The sequence below is a fragment of the Nomascus leucogenys genome, chromosome 5 (assembly GCF_006542625.1).
Source record: "Nomascus leucogenys isolate Asia chromosome 5, Asia_NLE_v1, whole genome shotgun sequence".
Lineage (NCBI taxonomy): Eukaryota > Metazoa > Chordata > Mammalia > Primates > Hylobatidae > Nomascus > Nomascus leucogenys.
This window is the reverse complement of record NC_044385.1, coordinates 101,565,381-101,586,939: the sequence shown is the minus strand read 5'-3', so window position 1 is coordinate 101,586,939 and position 21,559 is coordinate 101,565,381. Positions and strand designations below refer to the sequence as shown.

At 39.5% G+C, this 21,559-nt stretch overlaps 2 long non-coding RNA genes across 2 annotated transcripts; both read right to left on the bottom strand.

Moving 5' to 3' along the window:
• Positions 1–6,262: 6,262 nt before the first annotated feature.
• On the bottom strand, positions 6,263–18,966 carry LOC100579784. The gene is made up of 4 exons (XR_004030031.1): positions 18,760–18,966; positions 16,213–16,290; positions 15,989–16,109; positions 6,263–7,028 (listed from the first exon to the last, which is right to left on the bottom strand). It is a non-coding gene; the product is annotated as an uncharacterized LOC100579784 (long non-coding RNA).
• On the bottom strand, positions 8,952–13,092 carry LOC105739843. Its single transcript, XR_001115831.1, has 4 exons — positions 13,013–13,092; positions 11,179–11,258; positions 10,190–10,268; positions 8,952–9,033 (listed from the first exon to the last, which is right to left on the bottom strand). It is a non-coding gene; the product is annotated as an uncharacterized LOC105739843 (long non-coding RNA).
• Positions 18,967–21,559: the final 2,593 nt, after the last annotated feature.

Genomic DNA, 21,559 nt, shown 5'->3' with positions numbered 1-21,559 from the left:
GAATCTGGAAGTGCTGCTACTTTCAATGTGACTTTCAAGGCTGCTGAAAAACAAGAAGAGAGAAGAAATGAGGGTCATGCCCAGGAGCTTTACATGGGCCAGGCCTAGAAGTGGCTTATATCACTTTCACCTATATTCTATCAGACAGATAGTCAAATGGCCCCAAACTAACTACCAGGGATCTGGAAAATAGTGTTCAGCTATGCACCCAGGAAAAAGAATAACACAGATATTTTTGAGAACCAAAATTCTCTGTTCATCATCCAAGTTTCAACTCCTTTCTGGCTACCTAGAAACTGTGAAAGGAAAATAAAAATCCTAGGACCCCAAACTCACTATGCCAAAGGGAAAAGTTAAGCTTAGAAGCTGAGTCATGCAAAAAAACTGCCTTTTCTTTTGTTCCTAAGTAAAATAGCTACAGATAGAAGGCTACAGATCTCCACAGTTAGCCTCCCTCACCCTGACAATGTAAATAAACAGCTTATCTTCATGGTACAGGATAAGAGGAGATAGAAATTGTCCCCTCCCCCCGCACATCCTGTAAAGTGCAGATTTACTGAGCACCAGATGAATACCTAATTGACTGTTCCCTTTAACCCCTCCTTTTCATGCAACATGTCGATTCAGTGAGCTCTAATCAAAGCCTCACAAGAATGTGACCATACCTTCTGTATTAGTTCATTCTCACACTGCTATAAAGAAATACCTGAGACTGGGTAATTTATAAAGGAAAGAGGTTTAATCAGCTCACAGTTCCACATTGCTGGGGAGGCCTCAGGAAACTTACAATCATGCCAGGAGGGGAAGCAAGCAGCTCTTACATGGCAGCAGGTGAGAGAAAGAGACCATGTGCAAGCTCAAGAAAAACTACCATTTATAAAACCATCAGATCTCGTGAGAATTCACTCACTATCATGAGAACAGCATAGGAGAAACTGCCCCCATAATCCAATCATCTCCCACCAGGTCGCTCCCTCAACACCTGGGAATTACAATTCAAGATGAGATTTGGGTGGGAACATGAAGCCTAACCACATCACCCACCCTCTTTTTTCTTTCCCCTTTTCCCTCCTGTTTTTCCCCTTTAAATGTTGAAGCCCTCCAAATCCTCTTTGGAAAAACTTGTGGGCCACAGATCCTACCGTGGCTCATGTTTCTTTTTGTTGGGCACATCCTCAATCTCGGCAAAATAAACCTCCAAATTGATTGAGACTCGCCTCAGTCATTTTCTCTGGTTTTACAAACCTATTCTTAGATTTGCCCTCCAATCCATATTTATTTACATCCAGTTTAAGTCACTACTTCCCATTGGGGAACCAAACCCTTGAGCGGTTTTTACTCATTTTTTTTTAAATCACATGTGTTATAGTATTTCCTCTTCTGGATTTTGCCTCCTCTGTTTGGTTTTGACTAGTTTAGCTCTGGAGATACCACTGCACCATGACTGGCAGGTTCTACCCTGTTTTCATGCAGCCTAACATTACAGGAGAGTAGACCCTAGACATTGGTGGCTGATTCCTGCGTTTCAGAGGAATAACAATTATCTCAATTATTCCAACATTCATACTCTAATTATCCACGTATAGAGTTTAATAGAACAAACTCTGGAATCAGAGAGACCTGGGTTCAAATTCTATAGGGCCCTGTTATCTGGTATGCAACCTCACTGTGGTATCAACCTCCCTAAGCCTCAATTTCTGTATCTGTAAAATGCAAATAATAACATTACTTTCAGAGTTGTGAGGGCAGAATAAAAGCTTTGTTAAAAGCTTAACACAAAAGCAGTCCCATTCATCAATTGAATGAAGAGGTCATTTGGCATTGCTAAGTTAGCAACAAATTCTTAATAATACCAAGGAAAGATTCCATAAGGTTAGCATTTTATGCAACAGCAACAAGCTGATGGAGAAGGTGTTTGGAAATCAGGTAATGACCCAGAAAGGTTCTGCTGCAATATCTGAAACCAAAGTTAATCTCCCCCTCTTTATAATAGGCTAGTAAAATGGGATGCTTCTGACTCTGCATCTTTGCAGAGCTTCCATGAATAATAAAGTAAGTGGCAAGTACCTGCACATCCTGAGGCAGAGTGGTAAGATCGCACAGGAAGGCCAAAGGACAGGTGAAGAGATTTTCAAACCAATCAGACCAGCATTACTCCACCAGTCACCACCAGGCCATATGCAAACAAACAAACAAACAATTCATTAATGGAGGGGAGAAGAGGCCAGAAAAGAGGGCTTTTCTGGAGAGAGACATGTGAGGGCTGTGTGCACAACTCGCCCTCCAAAGTAAAAGAGGGGGTTGCTTCCCCTCAACTTTCAGTCATAGAAGCACTCCACCTGGAGAGCCTGGCATGTCCTCTGGGGTGTGAGGGCTGTAGAGGTTTGGATCTGACTCACTTCCACAGTCTGAAGGCTAAGGAACTGATGGAACTGCAAAGGTGAGCAAAGAACATGTAACAGCAGGCAGGATGCATATTTCCCAAAGCCACCAGCAAGAGAAGGCATTATTATCAGAATTTTGCTTGGCAGTTCTATGCAGGAAAGACAGTCAGAAAACCCTCAAAAGCTCTAATGAAAGAAAGAACCAGAAAATACATCACAGTCTTGCATCCAGAGGGCAAGGACTTCAGTTTACACTCACACCCACCCAGAAGTCAACAGCCTTCTTCCCTAATCCCCTGTCCTGCATGACCCAGAACTGGAGGGACAAAGCCAGCCTCCAGTAAAAGGTGAGTGAGAGAGGAAAGGCTGAGAAGAGAAGCCGGCGATGCCCTCCTCCCTCACCACAGACTTCCATGCTCAAAGCAGGACCAACCTGGGGTGAAGAGAAGCTTTATCCTGGTTAAAAGTTTAAAGACTTAATGGAGTCTCTCTTGAATGAGACTGCTCTTATGGCTGAAGAATATTAGAAATGATATGAGACTTGCCTAAAGTTTTGTCTAGTGATGGGAAGATCTGGCCCCTGACAGTAGGTTTGAAGGGGCAGCAGGAGAAAGAGGGAGTTGCTTCCTGCCCAGTCTCTAAATAGGGTCCGGCTCATTCCATAAACCAGCATTGCCAGTTGACTGAGCCTGCTCTCCCGACCTCTTGATTTGATCATGGCTCCTGTCCTCAGACCTGACATCTTTAGAAACCATATTCATTCAATAAATATTTCTTGAATAGCAACTATGTGCCAAGTACTATTCTGTTGCACACTAGTAAAAATAACTGCTTTCATGAAACAAATACATATCCTCTTTGCAAAGCCAAAGGCAAAAACAACAACAACAACAACACAGGTTTCAGTCCATCCTCACGAGTTTCAGCTCATGCTTGTGGGTTCCAGTTAGCCCCTGATCACTCTATCATATACCCATTATTACATTCATTTTTCTCTCCTGACTGCTGCCCTGTGGACATTAAGCTCCAGCAACAGTTAGAGAGAGAGAGGGAAAAACAGTACAAATCAACAGACAGACAGACAGACAGACAGACAGATCGATCCAGTTTTTCTGCTTAAACCCTGACCATGGAAAAACGGTCTGGCGGAGGTGATAGGGAAGTTGTTTTAAAGAGTCAGGTAAACCTAAGAAGGTAACATTTGAGTAGAGAGAGACCCAAATGAGGTAGAAAATGAAGCATGAGAGTATCTGGAGGAAAATGATTCTGTCAGAGAGAAGAGGAAGAACAAAGGCCCTGGGTTGAGAATAAGAGTGGGCATGTTGGAGAAATAAAAAGTCCTACATGACTGGATCAGAGGGGGAAACATTGAGGCTACTGGGTGGAGAATTGACTGGGAAGCATCAAAAAGAAACAAAGTCTTGGCAGAGGCTTAGGCCGTAGGGCAGTGGTAGAAGTGTGCAGACTCCATACAGTCATGCGCCGCATAGCAACATTTCGTTCAACAACAGATCACATAGACAGTGGTGGTCTCATAATATTATTATGAAGTTGAAAAATTCCTATCACCTCGTGACATTGTAGCCATCGTGACATAGCCATGGTAATATCATAGTGCAACACATTAAGCACATGTTTGTGATGATGCTGATGTAAACAAACTTACCGCACTGCCAGTTGTAGAAAGATCTAGCACATGCAATGATGTAAAGTACATAATACTTAAAAATGACAATAAACGGCTGTTACTGGTTTATGTATTTACTATGCTATACTTTTCATCATTATAGCGTGTATTCTCTCTACTTATTATTTTTAAAAATGGTTAACTGTAAAACAGTCTCAGGCAGGTCTTTCAGGAGGCATTCCAGAGGGCATTGTTTTCGTAGAGATGACAGCTTCATGTGTGTTATTGCCCCTGAAGACCATCCAGTGGGATAAGATGTAGAAGCAGAAGATGGTGATATTGATGATCCTGATTTTGACCCTGTGTAGGCCTAGGCTAGCATGTGTGTTTGTGTCTTCATTTTTAACAATAAAGTTTAAAAAGTAAAAAAAAAAATTTTTTAAAGAGAAAAAAGCTTACAGAATAAGGACATAGGCTGGGCACAGTGGCTCACACCTGTAATCCTATCACTTTCAGAGGCCCAGGGGGGTGGATGGCTTGAGCTCAGGAGTTCGAGACCAGCCTGGGCAACGTGGTGAAACCTTGTCTCTACAAAAAGCATACAAAAATTAGCCAGGTGTGGTGGTATGCACCTGTAGTCCCAGCTACTCAGGAGGCTGAAGTGGGAGGATCACCTGAGCTCGGGAAGTTGAGGCAGTGAGCAGAGATTGTGCTACCGCATTCCAGCCTGGGCAATGGGAATGAAACCTTGTCTCAAAAAAAAGAAGAAGAAGAAGGACATAAAGAAAGAAAATATTTTGTAAAACTATACAATGTATTTGTGTTTTAAACTAAATTTTATTACAAAAGAGTCAATAAATTTAAAAATTTAAGTTTATGAAGTAAAAAAAGCTACAGTAAGCTAAGGTTAAGTTATTATTAAAGAAAGGAAAACATCTTAATAAATTTAGTATATCCTAATTGTACAGTGTTTAGAAAGTCTACAGTAATGCAATGTCCAAGGCCTTCACATTCACTCACCAATCACTCACCGACTCACCCAGAGCAACTTCCAGTCCTGCAAGTTCCATTCATGGAAAGCGCTCCATATCATTTTGTCTCTTTTATGCGGTATTTTTACTGTACCGTTCTTATGTTTAGATACACAGATACTTACCATTGTGTTACAGTTGCCCATGGTATTCAGCACAGTAACATGCTGCATAGGTTTGTGACCTCGGAGCAACAGCCTGCACCATATAGCCTAGGTGCCTAGTAGACTATACCATCTAGGTTTGTGTTAAGTCCTCTCTGTGACGGGCACACAGCGACAGAATTGCCTAACCATGAATTTCTCAGAATTTATCCCCTTCATTAAGCGATGCATGACTGTACATATTTTGAAAGCAGAGGTGACAGGACTTATTGATGGAATGGATATTGTTGTGAGGGAAAAGAGAAGAATCAAGAAAAAACCTACAAGAATCCCTGTCCTCAAGGAAACAGTCTGTTGCTTGGTATTTCCAGAGTAAAACTTAAACCAGGCCCTACAAAACAAAGGAGCATGGCTCTGTTTTAGAGCATTGGTGAGGACTAGTTCTATACACGCTCATACTCATGCATTCTTGCAAACTCCCTTAATCATTCAAATAACTGTGTCTTCCATCCTCCTCACTCCGCCATGAGCTCCAGAAGGGTGGGGATTATTCTTATTTGTCATTTCTTGCCTCACTCCACTTAGTGCAGTGATTTGTGGAGAATAGGGTTTAATGAAATTTTTTGTGTTGATTTTGCCTCAAAAAAAATTTGAGGCTGGGCACGGTGGCTCACGTCTGTAATCCCAGCACTTTGCGAGGCCGAGGCGGGTGGATCACGAGGTCTGGAGATCAAGACCATCCTGGCTAACATGGTGAAACCCCGTCTCTACTAAAAATACAAAAGCTTAGCCGGGTGCAGTGGCGGGCGCCTGTGGTCCCAGCTACTCGGGAGGCTGAGGCAGAAGAATGGTGTGAACCCGGGAGGCAGAGCTTGCAGTGAGCCGAGATAGCACCACTGCACTCCAGCTTGGGCGACAGAGTAAGACTCCATCTCAAAAAAAAAAAAAAAAAAAAAAATTGAAACATACAAACTGTTGTAAACTTCCCTAATTCCTTCAAATCACATTACAAAGTGGCTTATGGTTTTCTTTTTAGAATGCTAATATATGCATTTGTTTATATATGCAAATTTTTTATCTTTGGCAAATTTCAAGGACTTGAGGGTACACCACGAATTAAAGATTATAAAGGAGATCCTTTTATTCTTGCCATTTACTTCACAAAAGAATTAGAATTTATTTTAATACAGTATATTCATATCTTAAACAGATTTTAGACGACTAAATGCTAAGAGAGACAACCAAAGCCAATTCAGTATCTTACACGTTGGATACTAATTAATACAGTTAATTAAAGCAATTTGAAATCTCCTTTTCCTGATTCCATTAGCATTGGCTTTTTCAACTAATAAAGAACTTTTCTTAAGTATTATGAATTGTTATGAAAATCAGAAATTGCAGGGGCATTTATGGAGGAGAAATAATTTATTCACTAATTACTAAAATTCACTGACCATAAATTTGTCACCGAAATAAAACTGTGGCACTTATGCCCAGATGCACTCATAAATAACTAAATAATTAAACTCACAGCCAAAGAACAAAAGCCGCTCAATGGGCACAATGAAATCCAAATTAGCATCTCACAGGACTAAAATAGAAAATGTAATAAAATTATGCTAATCTGCATGTGACCCTGTCAAAGCTTTTATGCTAGCAGTTTCCAGAAATTCCACTTTGTTTTCCAAAACTGAGTTCCTGTTCAGTGTCCCTTAATTGTGGCAAAGTATTTGAAACATTCCAAGGCATATGTTGTCCCTATCAACACTGTATCTATCGGTTGTGACCATGAGGACTGCGATCTTCCAGCTCTCTGAGGACATCCTCCCCTAACTTCTCATTTTACCAGCTTGGGCCCAAGCCTCCTCCACTGGATACAAAGCTGGGGGAAAGGAAGATGAAGAGATGAGAACCAGCATTATTGAATACCTATGATTCACTAATATTAATAACTGCACTCAACACCTGGCTTAACTATATTCACTTATTTAACCCCCATGATATATTTTTCTCCATTTTCAAACAACAAAGTTGATATCAAAGGTTTAATCAGATTCCTCGAAGTCACCGAGGACCAGAGGTTTTGTATCTAGCTTTTCTTACTTCCAAAGTCCATATTTTTGTTTGGCCTAAAGATAAGACCTAAAGTCCCACACTCATTCTGGACATCCTGCTCAGAAATCCCTAGAAATCTATAGCTCTGTGTTGAGTCTACTCTGGATAGACCAGCCTGCTCAGAGGGTAGTGGCTCCCTTTTTTTCATGAAGCTGTTTTACTCAGCAACCTCATCCCGTCTTTGGAAAACAAATCAGTGAATATATTGATTGTAACCTACAGACCCCTGACATATCAGAAGCATGTTGATTATGAAGAGATCACCCACATTTACTGTGTTCTTTAAGGTTGTATGAAAATATGGGGAAACTGGCAAGGCAAATTCACTGGAGGAGCCCTTGAATAATGAGTCAGATATCAGAAGAGTGAGTAAACGCAAAATAATTGGTTACCATTTCTGGCTTCTTCCTGCCCCTGCTAGTTTTTTAAAAAAATAACCAGGCTTGGGTTCATAGAATTTCAACTTCTTATCTTTGCCCTCCTACTTAACTAAGTCACCTTGGCCAAGACTTTGACCTTGTAGAGCCTCTACCTTATTTACAAAATTGTGTCAATTAAGTCAACTTCACATAGCTGCTAGACACTCGAACAAGAGTATGTGCACCCAAAAAGAGTCCAACAGAGTTAATGTAGCCCCCATGTATGTTTTTCCTTGACCAGCAGAGCAGTGTTTTTAAATATGAATTTGAACTTAAGAGGGTAATGAATGTCCCAGTCGGGCACAGTCCCCACCACTCCCTATTGTCATATAGCAGGCAGCTCCACATATTGACACTCTCTGCCTGGGCCCCTAGGCATTTAAGCTTGCATCTTATATGTTTGGTTATCTTCTGTAATCATATGGCTATTGTAAGTATTGTGTATTGTTTTGAGGATAAGAATCATATCTTGATATCTTCAGATCATGAACATATATACAACAGAATGTCGTGAAGATAGTGAGCTCTAAACGGAAGTTTCTAGAAATGAAATAATATGGATGGTGTCTTGGTAGAAGTTGTGGCACTCTCTATAGAGAAATCGTTCTCGCAAACCTGATCAAACTGCAAAACACTGATTTCCAGGGCCCAAGACACTAACTAGTCTTCCTTTGGCTTGCCAGAGAACACTCAGATTCTTTTTAAAGAAATAATTTTAATGCCTGACTTGAATTTAAAACCTGCATTTGTATTCTACAGCAATGGTTCAGGTCATGAACGTTTCAGAAGGAAATCAAATAAGTAAATCAATAGTACAGAAACTGTTTACCCCAGGGCCCATCTGCTACCCTGTGGTTCATTATAGTACTTAATATTGCCATGATTAGAGTTCCTCTCTTGTGAGTTAAATAAATGGTATTTTGAATGTATGAAAAGTTATTATATATTCATCTAAGCAACTTCCAAAGAATTTTTACACACCACTGAGTACTGGGTATTGCATGGCACTGGGGGAGGTTCAGCCGGAATCTAAAGCATGATTTACAGGTCAGGCTAGCCACAGGAGAGGGTAAACAACAAGCAGAGTTATTTCAGACCCGCTATTCCAAACTTTCTCCTGCAGGCTGGGTGCCTCTATTTATATCTGCTTGTGAAAGAATAACATACGTGCAAGAAAATGGCACGCTCCAGACCCCTTGTCATTGATTTACATAAACAGAAAAACCCACAAGTTTACATCGGTTCCTCTTCTTTCTTCATAATTGGACAAGTTTTCTCCAGTGGTTTAAATAATTCTTTTCAGCCAAAGCTTTCTGATTGCCCCTTCCTATTGACTTTATTCCTCTCAGTATCCTATAATAGGATAATAACAAGAGCATTGGAGTCTTAATTTTGCAAATAAAAAGGGAGACAAAATGATTAGCCCCAAATCTTCATTCAGCACTAGCAACTGGCTCCCCTTCTCTGGCTCTCTTGGACATCATACTGTTCAAACACATGTGACCAGGGATCCAGGTCAGCAAGATGGGCTCCATCAGATGTAAGTGGTGCTCAGTGCAGACCTCAGCAGGAGAGAATACATTTCAGCCTAGAGGCCTTTGACGACATATCTCCGGGAGAGGTTAACGAATCATTCATTATTCTTGTTTTTATACTATAATGATCCCAAATATGTGGGCCATGAGTCCCCTGGAGATTTGGAGAATTAATACGAGAAGGGATAGAAGAATCCATATTTTCAGAGCATATATACTCAAACAATGTCTGTAGACTGCATAAATATCTTACACATATAGCTGCTACTCTTTTAAAATTTATACGATTCATATGCACTGCTCTGATTTATGAAATAGCAATTATTTGAAGTGCTATTAAATTCATTATGATTTTCTAATTATGCATTGCCACAATCATTACATGATAACCAAGCACAGATACTATTATGTAGGGGTTACTGGAAAATAAATGAAGTTTTTGGTAATGAACATCTTGAAGCACAGTTTTCAACACTTTTATTCTTTCAAAATTTTATTATTTCCATTTATACCTTTTTGTGTCTATTTTTTTAAAGTTTTGTTTCCCAAGAAATGCCTACTTAGGCTTTTCATAGTAAATATATGCTTTTTATTAGGGATTTTTATTTTTTTAATTAAAATCTCCTTTCCATTCCAATACTTACTTTAAAGACACCTAATTGGGAATTGCAGCTTTTATGTTTTTTCAATTTATTTTGAGTTTATTTTTAAAGCAATCACAGAATCTCCAACACTGGTTCCTCTGTATCAGAGCCTCTGATGCACACATGGATATCTAGTCATTATGCTTATTTTTTTATCACTTTCTGGCAATTAAGAACATTCTATATTACTTAGTTCAGAAATAGTGCTATAATCAGTGACATAGTCCTTTATCTTACAACTGGCTCCATGCCAGAAGAATAAGACTGATTTTTCTGAAGAAAGAAGCGTATGTCCCAGAGTTTATTGAGATGATCCCCAAGCAAACTTACAGGCACAACACTGATTTCAGTATAGACTTCCTACTGGCCCATCTATGGACTCAAAAATCACTGCCCTACGATGGAAAACCTGGGGAAATGGCAATCGTCATTATGCGAATTGTACTGGTCTTTTTCAATATTTGAAAAGTACAACATACTACATTTAGAAGACAGTAAATTGCAATTATCTTAACCTAGAAGGCAAGAAAGAAACTGAAGTGACCTACAATAGCCATGCACTTGGCAATGATGCATAATTGACACTGTTGAGATGGGTTCTGAGTATGATCATTTTTATTATATCATAATCATTATCATTTCACACATGAAATGTATCATAAAACCAAACCCTAAGATACTACATTTTCACTGGGCTTAATCACAGACCTTAAGTCATATTTTAAATACGTTTTATACACACACACACACACACACACACACACACACACACACACGGTATAATCCTTCTGAATGCTTGGTCCACTTATTCCTTTGCTTAACTAATTGACCTTTGTAACCAAGAAAACACTCCTGGATCTCCACCAAGAAATGAACAGCGAAAGTTTCAAAAATAATAAGTAAAGACCAATTATGAAATGTGTCCTCAAATAAATTGTTCCTCAAAATGATTATCAAAATCACATGGGGAATTTTTACTTTTTAATGCAACTTCTCATCTCCCATGACTAAAGTTTCAATAGGTCATAGACAGAGCCTAGGATCTGTATTTATTTAACCCATGAGGTAATTCCAATAATCAGAGAGGTTTGGGTACCACTTACTTGACCTTCTGTTTTTGGAATGTCCCATATGCTCTAATCACCCTCTGATATTTTTCTGAAAACCTACCAGATTTGCCAATGTCAGCGGCCAACTCTAGTTTTCCATGCCACCTAAAGTCTAGCCCACAGCCCACCTCTTCTTTGTTTGCTAGCAATCAGAGAAATAGCACAGCACATGTTTGGACTAATCAAATATAATAATTAATTAGCATTTACTGTCTACATGGGTTGTTTGTAATGATCATTTGTCCTGATTTGTGGCCATTGTGAGTGATAGACTTGCTATTCTGCAGCAACTATAACAGATGCAAAGAAACAAGGGACAGGATAAAGAAGAGTACCAGCCTTTGTGCACTCCCAAGGCCACAAAGCAGTTCTCACAGTGACCATGTAGCAGTGGACTTGGGAAGACCACAGAAGCCTAGTGATCCTCAGCTAGGAACTTACCTTTGACATCAACATGTTCTCTCATTAAGTCATTTTAGTTCAAAGTGACACATGTTTTCTGTTGTTTGTTGTTTGTTTTGGTTTGGTTTAGTTTTAGAGACTGGTGACCAAACTAGTAACTTTTGCTCCCAGTAGCTGAGGCACCCAGTTCTTTAAGAAATCTGAATAAAATCAGAATTTTCACTAAGACTTTTGCACCTTCTTGAGCTACTTTGCATTTTCCCAGAGTTTCTGTAAGGACTTGACTCTGAAGCATTTCATGAAATTTAGTAGAATTTACTTCTTCAAGATGTTTGTGGTTACAGGGAGTCACACTGTGGAACAAGAAGACTTCCACCCAGCCACCCAGTTCCACTCTCATGACTTTCCTCATTATTACTCCTGTACTTTCTCCTAGCCCCCATTTCTGCAACCTCAAGGCAAAACAGTGCCAAAATCTGGATATAAGGTGGGATACAGGAGTGATTAAAGGCATGAGCTTTAGCTGGGGTCACACTGCCTGGATTTAAATCCCACCCTGATCAGCACCGTGACTTTGAATAAGACTGTTGGCCATTAGCTATCTCATTTGTCAATTGGGAATGATAATAACGGTGTTTTCTCCACTGAGTTTTTGGGAGAATTATGTATTATTACATGAGACCATGTATTAAAGCACAAAGCATAGAATTTGGAACATTATAGGTTCCCACAATACCCCCCAGGAAGCACTTAATATTTGGTGATTGACTGAGCTATGAAATGATGCACCTGATCGGCTTCCTGCCTCATTAATTAGGATTAGAAATGGCATCCAGCTCAGTATTTTATTATTAATACTCAACTAAATACTTGGAGAAATCAAATACCAGTGATTTCAAGAAAGTTGCATCTAGTTAGGAATACACTGTAAACACATGAAACAAGACCTCTGAGAGGCAAAATACAAGGTGATTAAATTAATAAAATAGAAAATAAAAGTCAAGCAAAGTCATGTTCAGAGTTTGGTAGTGATATTCAATGAAAGTATTTTGAAGGATACATTTTGAATTTGATGTTAAAAATGCTAAGTAACTGAATGTGGCAAGTATGAGAGAATAGTTCAAATGGTGGCTACTGTTAAGAAACATACATTGATTGATGTGATTGGAAATAGCAGGTCAATGCAAAACCTTAGCTAAGGTGAGATGTGGAGGGGCAAATGGCAAACAGTAGAGGCCGGTTGAGAGAGTTTGTGTTGATTCCTATGGTCATTTGTAGCTGTAAGCTGCAGAGAGAGAGAATAGGAGAGCCACTGGTGGAGAACAGCCTCCAGGAAGAACAAAGGAGTGTGGAATATGGGCCCCAGAGCTCTATGGGATGAATGGAGACAGTCCAAGTTAATCAAATACTATTCCAGAAATAATGTTCTGACAATATTTAATATAATTATAATTTCTATCATTTCATGAAATCAGAATCACTCAAACACAGAGAAAAATGTTTCCATGGCATTATCCTTCATGACTGTAGTGATGGAGTGGACCATATGCACACATCCAGGGGGCTGTGAGAGAGAGGAACTATGGGAACCAGCAAAAAATAAAAGCAGAGTCTGGCTTAGAAGCAATCAGATCTGCATTACCTCCTAGCTTTGCCAGTTGCTAGATGGGTAACCTTAGGCAGGCTACATAACCTCTGTGAGCTTCAGGATCCTTCTGGGTAAAACGTGGATAATGCCCGCCTTGCACAGCTTTCCTGGGGATTAAAGGTAACATGTTCCATACAGCGTCTTCCACACAGTAAACAATAAATGCTAGCCATTATTGTGGCATGCAATGCATGTAATTGAACCCAAACAACAAGAAGGGCTAGAGTTGAGAGTACTCAAAGGCACTATCAGAAACCCCAGGTTTTATTTTGCTTATTTTTTTTTTTAATTTTTAAGTTTGTATTAAAACTTTCCGTTATTTACCCTTGTGTGAGCTACAGAAACACCCAAGAGTTGTATTTGCCTGCCCCCTAGTGGTAAGACAATCCCACTTCAGGCATGCGTCTGAACATCGCATTTTATTGACCAGAAACCCAAGGACTGAAGAGGTAAAGTGACTTCCCCAAGATAACGGTGTTTTAAAGGGCGGTACTGGAATCCAGGTCTTAGCACTCCTCTTCATGTTATTTTCTAACCACAGCAGGGCTTCAGAGATCCGAGGTAAGTTTAGGCTGGATGTTTAATGGATACAAAGTACTGATCTCCCTCCCATCACCTCTCTTATGCAATAAGGCTCTTTTTCCTTTTGTAATGAAAGAGTTTAAACAGCCAGCCCTCCTGCCACCTGGAGCCGGGCATAAATGAAATGGTTGTTGAAAAATAAAGGGAAGCTTGCCGTGCTTATGATCAGAGAGGGCTGGGCTCCCGTGGAGCAAAAGAAACCAAGTTGATGCATATTTTTTAAATCCTGATTTAGGGGTCACCAAGCACACACTTTACCAGGAAAGTGGCTGAGGTTGGATACGAGGGGTAAAGGCTCTCACCCTGGGGTGTGGTGGGCTGGGAATGGTTTGCAGCCAGATGAACTGGTTTGAATCTTGGGTACATCTCTTAAGTGGTCTTTGGTTTTTGACTGATTTTCACAGACTAGATTTTGTCATCTTTAGTTTGAGAACCAATAATTAGCTTAAAAAAAAAGGAAAAAAAAAGAACTATATCTGAGTTCCAAATGGCAAGATTTTCAAAAGGAAAGGTTGTTTTATACATAACAGAGCTTTATATAAATGCAAGATGTTACCATTTTCACATTGCAATATACAGTGGATATAAAAATCTACAACTTTGGGTAAAAAAAGTCTGTAACTCATTTCAGTTCTGTTATGAACAAGACTTTTAACGTCTGTGAGCCTCACTTTAGTCATCTTAAAATATAAATACTCACTTTACAGGTTAATAATGAGAGTTCATGGCACGGCGTCTAGATGTTCAATAAATGTTAGTTGAATCTAAAATGAAAGCAACCAACCCTCAATTTCCTTCCTTTATTGTCTTCCCCAAAACCATACAAATTAAGCAAGGCAGAAACTAGAGATGAAACTCGAGTCAGTCAATTTGAAATTTTGGTCAGAGGTTTGGTTGGTAGACAAGATCAAAGCCAACTTCAAACACAGCTCTACAGATTTATAGGTGGGTAAATTGCCCTTAGTAAACCCAGCCTCATTAACATGACAGGATGGCCCGGCTATATTTAGACGAATACCTGCCTTTTCTTTTGAAATTTAGGAAAGAGAATGTGCCAAGTTTTAGGGTTTTTTAAACTGTGTTCTATGAAACGATAAGGTGTCGGAGGGTTCTCAGGACCCTGCAAGAGAGGGTTGGTGATACTAGGGTGGACTTCTGGGGGCCCCTGATTCTCTGGTTCAACCTAAGCATCCACACTTTTTATGATTTTATTTGGGGAAAAAATTTCTGCTCTAAGGCAATTTTTAAAAATATGACCATGGCCCTTAGGAGGCCTAGTGACACATCCCATCCTGATTAGTTGGGCCTTTTTACATGTTCCAGAAGTGGCACCATGAATTCCAGCTAATTCTCTTACCAGCACGGACTGAGGATCACAGAGGGGAAAGGCTGAGAAGAAATAGAGAGATCATTAAAGTAGCTGGCTGGTGGATCCAGGGAGGCTGGGGGAGGGATAATGGGGAAAGGAAACATGTTGATCAAAGAGTACAAAGTTTCAGTTGGACAGGAGGAATAAGCTTTAGTGATCTACTGCACAGCATGGCGACTATAGTAAATAATAATGCATTGTATATTTCAAAACTGCCAAAACACTAGATTTTAAATGTTTTCTCCACACACAAAAAAAAGTAAATATGTGAGGCCATGGATTTTTTAATTATCTTGATCTCATCATTCTACGAGGTAAACATACATCAAAACATAACATGGTATCCCATAAATATGATTACTACTTGTCAATTAAAAACTTGAAAAATAAAGTAGCTGGCAAAGACTGTATACTGACTTTGTGCCAAGTCACTGTCCTACATCCAAAATTAATCTAGTGAATGCTTATAACAACTGCATGATCTGTGTAGTACTATTATGATCCACATTTTACAGATGAAGAAAACTGAGACACAGAGAGATTACTTGCCCAGAGAGTGAGCAGTGGAGTCCAGTACAGGAAATTTGGTTACAGAACCTGCAATCTTAGCCTCTCTCCTAGATTCTCATCCCACAAATAAATCATGCAAATAACCGTAACTAGGAAGAAAAATAGTCAACTCCAGTGTTGTCAGGAGTGTCACCTTGCTAGACAAGGGGTCATAGGCTATTAGAGGATGCAACTTCGCTACATTTTCTACTGAAGAAACCCTAACTGAAGAAGAGGCGATGTCCCTAAAGCAGGCCATTGCAAGGGACAAATTCTCCTGGAAGTTTATTTTAGCTTAAAAAAAAGTCATATGCGGCTGTGCACAGTGGCTCACACCTGTAATCCCAGCACTTTGGGAGGCCAAGGTGGGAGGATTCTTGAGCCCGGGGTTCAAGAACAGCCTGAGCAATATAGTAAGACCCCAATCTGTACTAAAAGAAAAAAAAATTGCCAGGTTTGGTCATGCATACCTGTGGTCCCAGCTACTTGGGAGACTGAGGCGGGAGGATGGCTTGAGCCCCCTGGGAGGCCAAGGATGCAGTGAGCTGAGAATGTTCCACTGCACTCCAGCCTAGGTGACAGAGTGTGACCCTATCTCGAAAAAAAAAAAAAAAGTCACATGCAATCTGCATACTTTACAAATGGGAATTATATTTTTACAAATGTTTCCATGTTAAAATGGGTAGTAACTTACCAGTGAAATTACCTAACCTTGCTTCCCCTTTGCCCACCACCGTACTTCCAGTGAAATCATTATTCCCAAAGCTGCGGTCTTTTTATCCAGAGGCTGGGAAGGGCTGTGGGGAAGATAAAATGGGGATGGTTAGTGGGTACAAAATATGTCATGGTTTCATGACATACATGTTGGTGAAACACAAATGTAAAAGACAGGAAATCTGTTAGCTATGGTCTGTTCAGTATGTTTTGAACACTGGGTTATATTAAGTTAATCTCCCAAACAAATCCTATGCTCCAGACCTCCTTTTCCCTCAATGACCTAACAGTAGGGCAGGAGTAGCTTCCTGTTCCCCCAGAGGTGGATTGCCATGGAGCTCATGAAGCTTAAGGTGTAGGCCCCTTACTTAGACAGTAATGCATTGACAAAGTCATAAGAGTTTGTAAAGTTTGCAAAAGAAAAATATTTTAACCACAATCAGTTGACATCCTGTCTCTTTTCATTTCTACTTTCCCTTTATTACATCTTTCTTCTTGTCAGAAGGCAATGGGGTGGCCGTGGGCATTTTTAAGACCTGGAGAAGGGGAAGTTAATTTAAAGATATGTCATTTGTGTGAGTGAGATATAGTCATGTGGCTTGCAGTCGCTTCTATGTATTACTAGCTGTCTAGGGACAGAAATGGTTTCAAGGAAATGCCTGGCTTCCTCTGTGCTGACCCACCCTGCAATATTGTGATATGAAGATGTAAGGCATAAGTCAAATGAGTTATGAACATGGCAGCCAGCTTTAGGAGTGTTCAGCAGTAGGAAAAAACAAGGTTTGAAATGAACAAAATCAGAAGCTGATCTATAAAAATTCTTCCAAATATTACAGCTCATATGCAAAGAAAATTTCTAAGATGGTTTTCCCAATTTTGAGAATCTTAGAAATTTACATGGCATAACCAAAAAGAAGTGTAAAGCTGAAAGAAATGCGTAAACTGTCAATATCTGGCTCAACTATCTTAAGAGAAAGACTAAATTACCTATTATCCATCAGAAGCCTATGAAGAAGCCGAGTGTGTAGCCAAAACTGTAGGAAAAAGTGACACAGATGCGTCAAGCAGTTAATGAATAAAAATGCCTTACTGGACTATGCATACACAGTTTATCAACTTTTTTGATTTTGTAATTTCATAGGATTTTCTTATTCTAAATACTCACATTTGCCCCTAAGTTTGTATTCTCTCTTAAAGAGGGTGACAAATTTGCCTAAGTTTCAGATTCCATCAATCTGTATCTGCCCCTGCCTGCCACCGAGCATTACCCACTAATGTCCTCAGAGCACCTGTGTGCTCTTCCCTCTGGCTGGAGTATTCTTTGTATAGAAAGGTGCACATCTACTCCTTCACTTCATTCAGGTTTCTGCTAAGACATCAGCATACTCAATTTCCCAAGCAAATTCCTATCTAAAATAGAATCCCCTAGGACCCTCGTACACTGTTGGAGGAAATGTAAATTAGCATAGCCACTATGGAGAACAGTATGCAGGTTACTCAAAAAACTAAAAACAGAACTACCATATGATCCAGCAATCTCACTGCTGGGTATATACCCAAAAGAAAGGAAATCAGTGTATTGAAGAGAGATGTGCACTCCCATGCTTATTGCAGCACTATTCGCAATAGCCAAGACAGTGAATCAGCCTAGTGTTTATTAATGGATGAATGGATAAAGAAAATGTGGCACATATACACAGTGGAATATTTTTCACCCATACGAGAGAATGAAATATCATCATTTGCAACAATTTGGATGGAACTAGATGACAATATGTTAAGTGAAATAAGCCAGGCAGAGAAAGACAAATTTTGCATATTCTCACTCATATGTGGGAGCTAAAAATTAAAACAATCGAACTCATGGAGATAGAGAGGAGAATAATGGTTACCAGAGGCTGGGAAGGGCTGTGGGGAAGATAAAATGGGGATGGTTAATGGGTACAAAATATAGTTAGATAGAAATATACAACAGGGCGACTATAGTTAACAATAGCTTGTTGCCAATTTAAAAATAACTAAGAGAGTAGAATTGGAATTTTCCTAACACAAAGAAATAAATGCTTGAGGTGATAGATACCCCAATTGCCCTGATTTGACATTACGCATTGTATGCTCGTATCAAAACATCCCATATACATAATAGGTACAACTATTATGTATCCATACTAATTAAAAACAAAATAAATAGAATCCCCTGTATTCCTCACCACTCTCTATCCTTTTATATCACTTTACTTCACAGTATTTACCACCTGATATGTCCCCCCACTATAATATAATATAAGCTCCATAAGAGAAGCAACGTCTCCTGTTTTGTTCAGTGCTTCATCTGTGTTGTTGACGTCAGTAACTGGCACACAGTGGGCACTCAAATATTTATGGGTTGAATAAACAAAAATGTGTGTGTGTATATATGCACATGTGTGCATGCAGATTTATGGAGGCATGATAGATTGGTAGATCGATAGATATAAATATAAATATATAAAAATATATATATATATAGAGAGAGAGAGAGAGATACTCAAATCGATGGAATGGAAGGGTTGATCTGGGCTCTACAGCCAGGAAAATCCGATTCAGAGAAGGAGCAGGAGTTCACGTCTTCCTGAGTCCCTGTGCCTTTGTCCAGCCAGGTCATCCCATCTTTCATTTTAACCCATGGTAATTCCAGCAATCTATTCCTATTTTTCTCAGAGGAGCCCCGGGGTAATCATCTAAAAAGAATAAATCTTTTAGTTTAAAAACTGGCAGTTTTCAAAGTCAAGACCCCAGTGACCTGGCAAATACTTGCCTCTCCCACAGAGTCACAAAGAAATGACTTCAGCAAAATCCCACCCGCCAAAGGCCGTTGGCTTATTTTCTGGGGGACCATTCAGATTCCTAAAACCTGACAGCCTCTATCAAAGCTGCCAGCTCGCTCCGGGAAAATCAAAGACTCTCCAGGCCTCTGCATAGTGAGCTAAAGCGTTCCTAAGTCAGCTCAGCTTTTATGCAGAAAAACAGCCTCGTGCAAGCCCCTGATAGAGAAATTAGGACGTAGTTTCTTCGCATCGCAACGGATCACATTTGCACCTACGATGCAATGATCATTGAAATGTCTTGTTAATCCCTCAGCCAGTGTCCTGTAGGACTTGGCACTGGGGTGTCCCCAGACTACTAATATGAACTGATCGGTGGTTTAAAAGCTGACTAAAAAGTTATAAAACTGGAAAGGGAAATGGGGGCAAGGGGGAAACCCGCAGTATTTTTTTTTCTCCGTCTGTGCTAACACTGCCACCTAGTGTTATGAATACGAAGAACCTGCAAAATCAAAGTTCTCACAAAGAAATGCAGATTTAGGAACATAGTCTCATTAAGTGCCATTTACTGTTGATTTTTCTAAAATGGCGTCAATCCTGTTTCATCTGGAAAGCTGAAATAAAGTTTTGTAGAAAACAGCACAGGCATTACTTCTTGCAAAAAGCTAAGAGTTAACATCTATTGTTTCTATTCACCAGCCACCTTTCCAAGAGCTCCACGTGAATTTACTCAGTTCTTGGTCACGAGAAGCTCATGAGAGGTGCTACTAGTGATTCCTGTTTCACTTTTGTTTTACACGTGAAAAAATTGAGGCACAGCGAGGAAAAGTAAGGCCGTCAAGTTTACATGCGCAGGAAGCCACTAAGCCTTCAGATAGTGTCACTCTTAAACTGCTGTCTTCACATTTTGTACCATCCTGTACCTCTAAGTGGTATTTTCTAAATAATTAGAAAACTTGAATTGAACCCTCAAGGAGTTGCGAGACAAAGAGCTTTTTGTGGAAAAAAAAAATTAAGAGGAGACAGTGTTTTATCTGATCACCAACAGCTTTTCAAATGGAGATTCGTGTATAAGGGTTTAAGATTCTCCTACAGGTATAACAAAACAAGCAAAAGAGTGCATCCTATGGCTAACACTCCAATTCTCCAAAGATGCAAATATGTTTTAATGCAATCTCCTTCACATGGAGTCATAAAGACACATTACAAGGATGTGAGATGGGAAGACCCGACAGGGAATTAAAAGGCACCTTCATCGGTTTACTTCACTCTTTTGGCTTTCCATTGCCAGGGCTTTAAACCTTTTAATCTCATCTTTTTAAATAAGGCACTTCGGTTTAAAACAAATACAGATGCATATAGCCCCCAATGTGCATATTTATGTATAAATCTTATACAAGCACTACGTTTTGTGTATATCATTAAACTATGCTAAAAAGGTAGAAAAGAGATAAAGATAAAAGCAGTATTTTCACTATTTACAAGCTTTATAAAAAAACAAACATGCCTCCTTCAAAATTACTATTTTTCTTTTTTGCAAATGTAGCATGATTAGTCTCTATTTTTACAAAATATCTTGGTTGATCAAGGTGTGGGCATCCTTGGTCTGCATGGCTATCACAAAGGGATGCAGATACAAAAATTAGGTGAAAAGAGTTGGTCTATGGCTGGTTTACTAAATCATGGCGCTCCTTACTCAATGGCGTGTATCAGTTAAGCGGAGGCTTTGTTAAAAATGAGCTAGTAAATTTCCATTCCACTATAGTCACTGACTCTTCCTTTTGTGTATATTCACATAAATTTGTTCAAACCCTGATAAAATATATCATTTGAAAATAGTTTTAAACATATTAATTTCTGATGACAATTTTTATGCATGAAATATTTAGTTTGTTTGCAAAAAATGTATAATAATGGGAACTTTTTTTTTTTTTTTGTGATGGAATCTCGCTCTGTCACCAGGCTGGAGTGCAGTGGCGCGATCTCGGCTCACTGCAACCTCTGCCTCCCGGGTTCAAACGATTCTCCTGCCTCAGCCTCTAGAGTAGCTGGGACTACAGGCGCCCGCCACCACGCCAGGCTAATTTTTGTATTTTTAGTAGAGACGAGGTTTCACCATGTTGGCCAGGATGGTCTTGCTCTCCTGACCTCGTGATCTGCCCGCCTCCGCCTCCCGCAGTGTTGGGAATACAGGTGTGAGCCACCGCGCCCGGCCACAATGGGAAATTTTAAAATATTAATTTTGAAAACGGTCTATCACATTTCTTTCAAAATGTTTTCTTATTTATTTTTAAATGGTGACATTTATCTGACAAGAAAATATAATTCAGTTTGTATTTGTATTTTAAATATCTATTAGGGAAACTATGACAACCATTTATCAAGGAAAAGTTCAACATATTTGGAAAGCTGTTTTTTGAAAAATAAAAAATGCAGAACATCTTCAACTATGGCCAAAGTAATGAAAACAAAGCCACCCAACAATTTTGTAACAAAACAAAATGCTCAAGGTCATTCTTCATC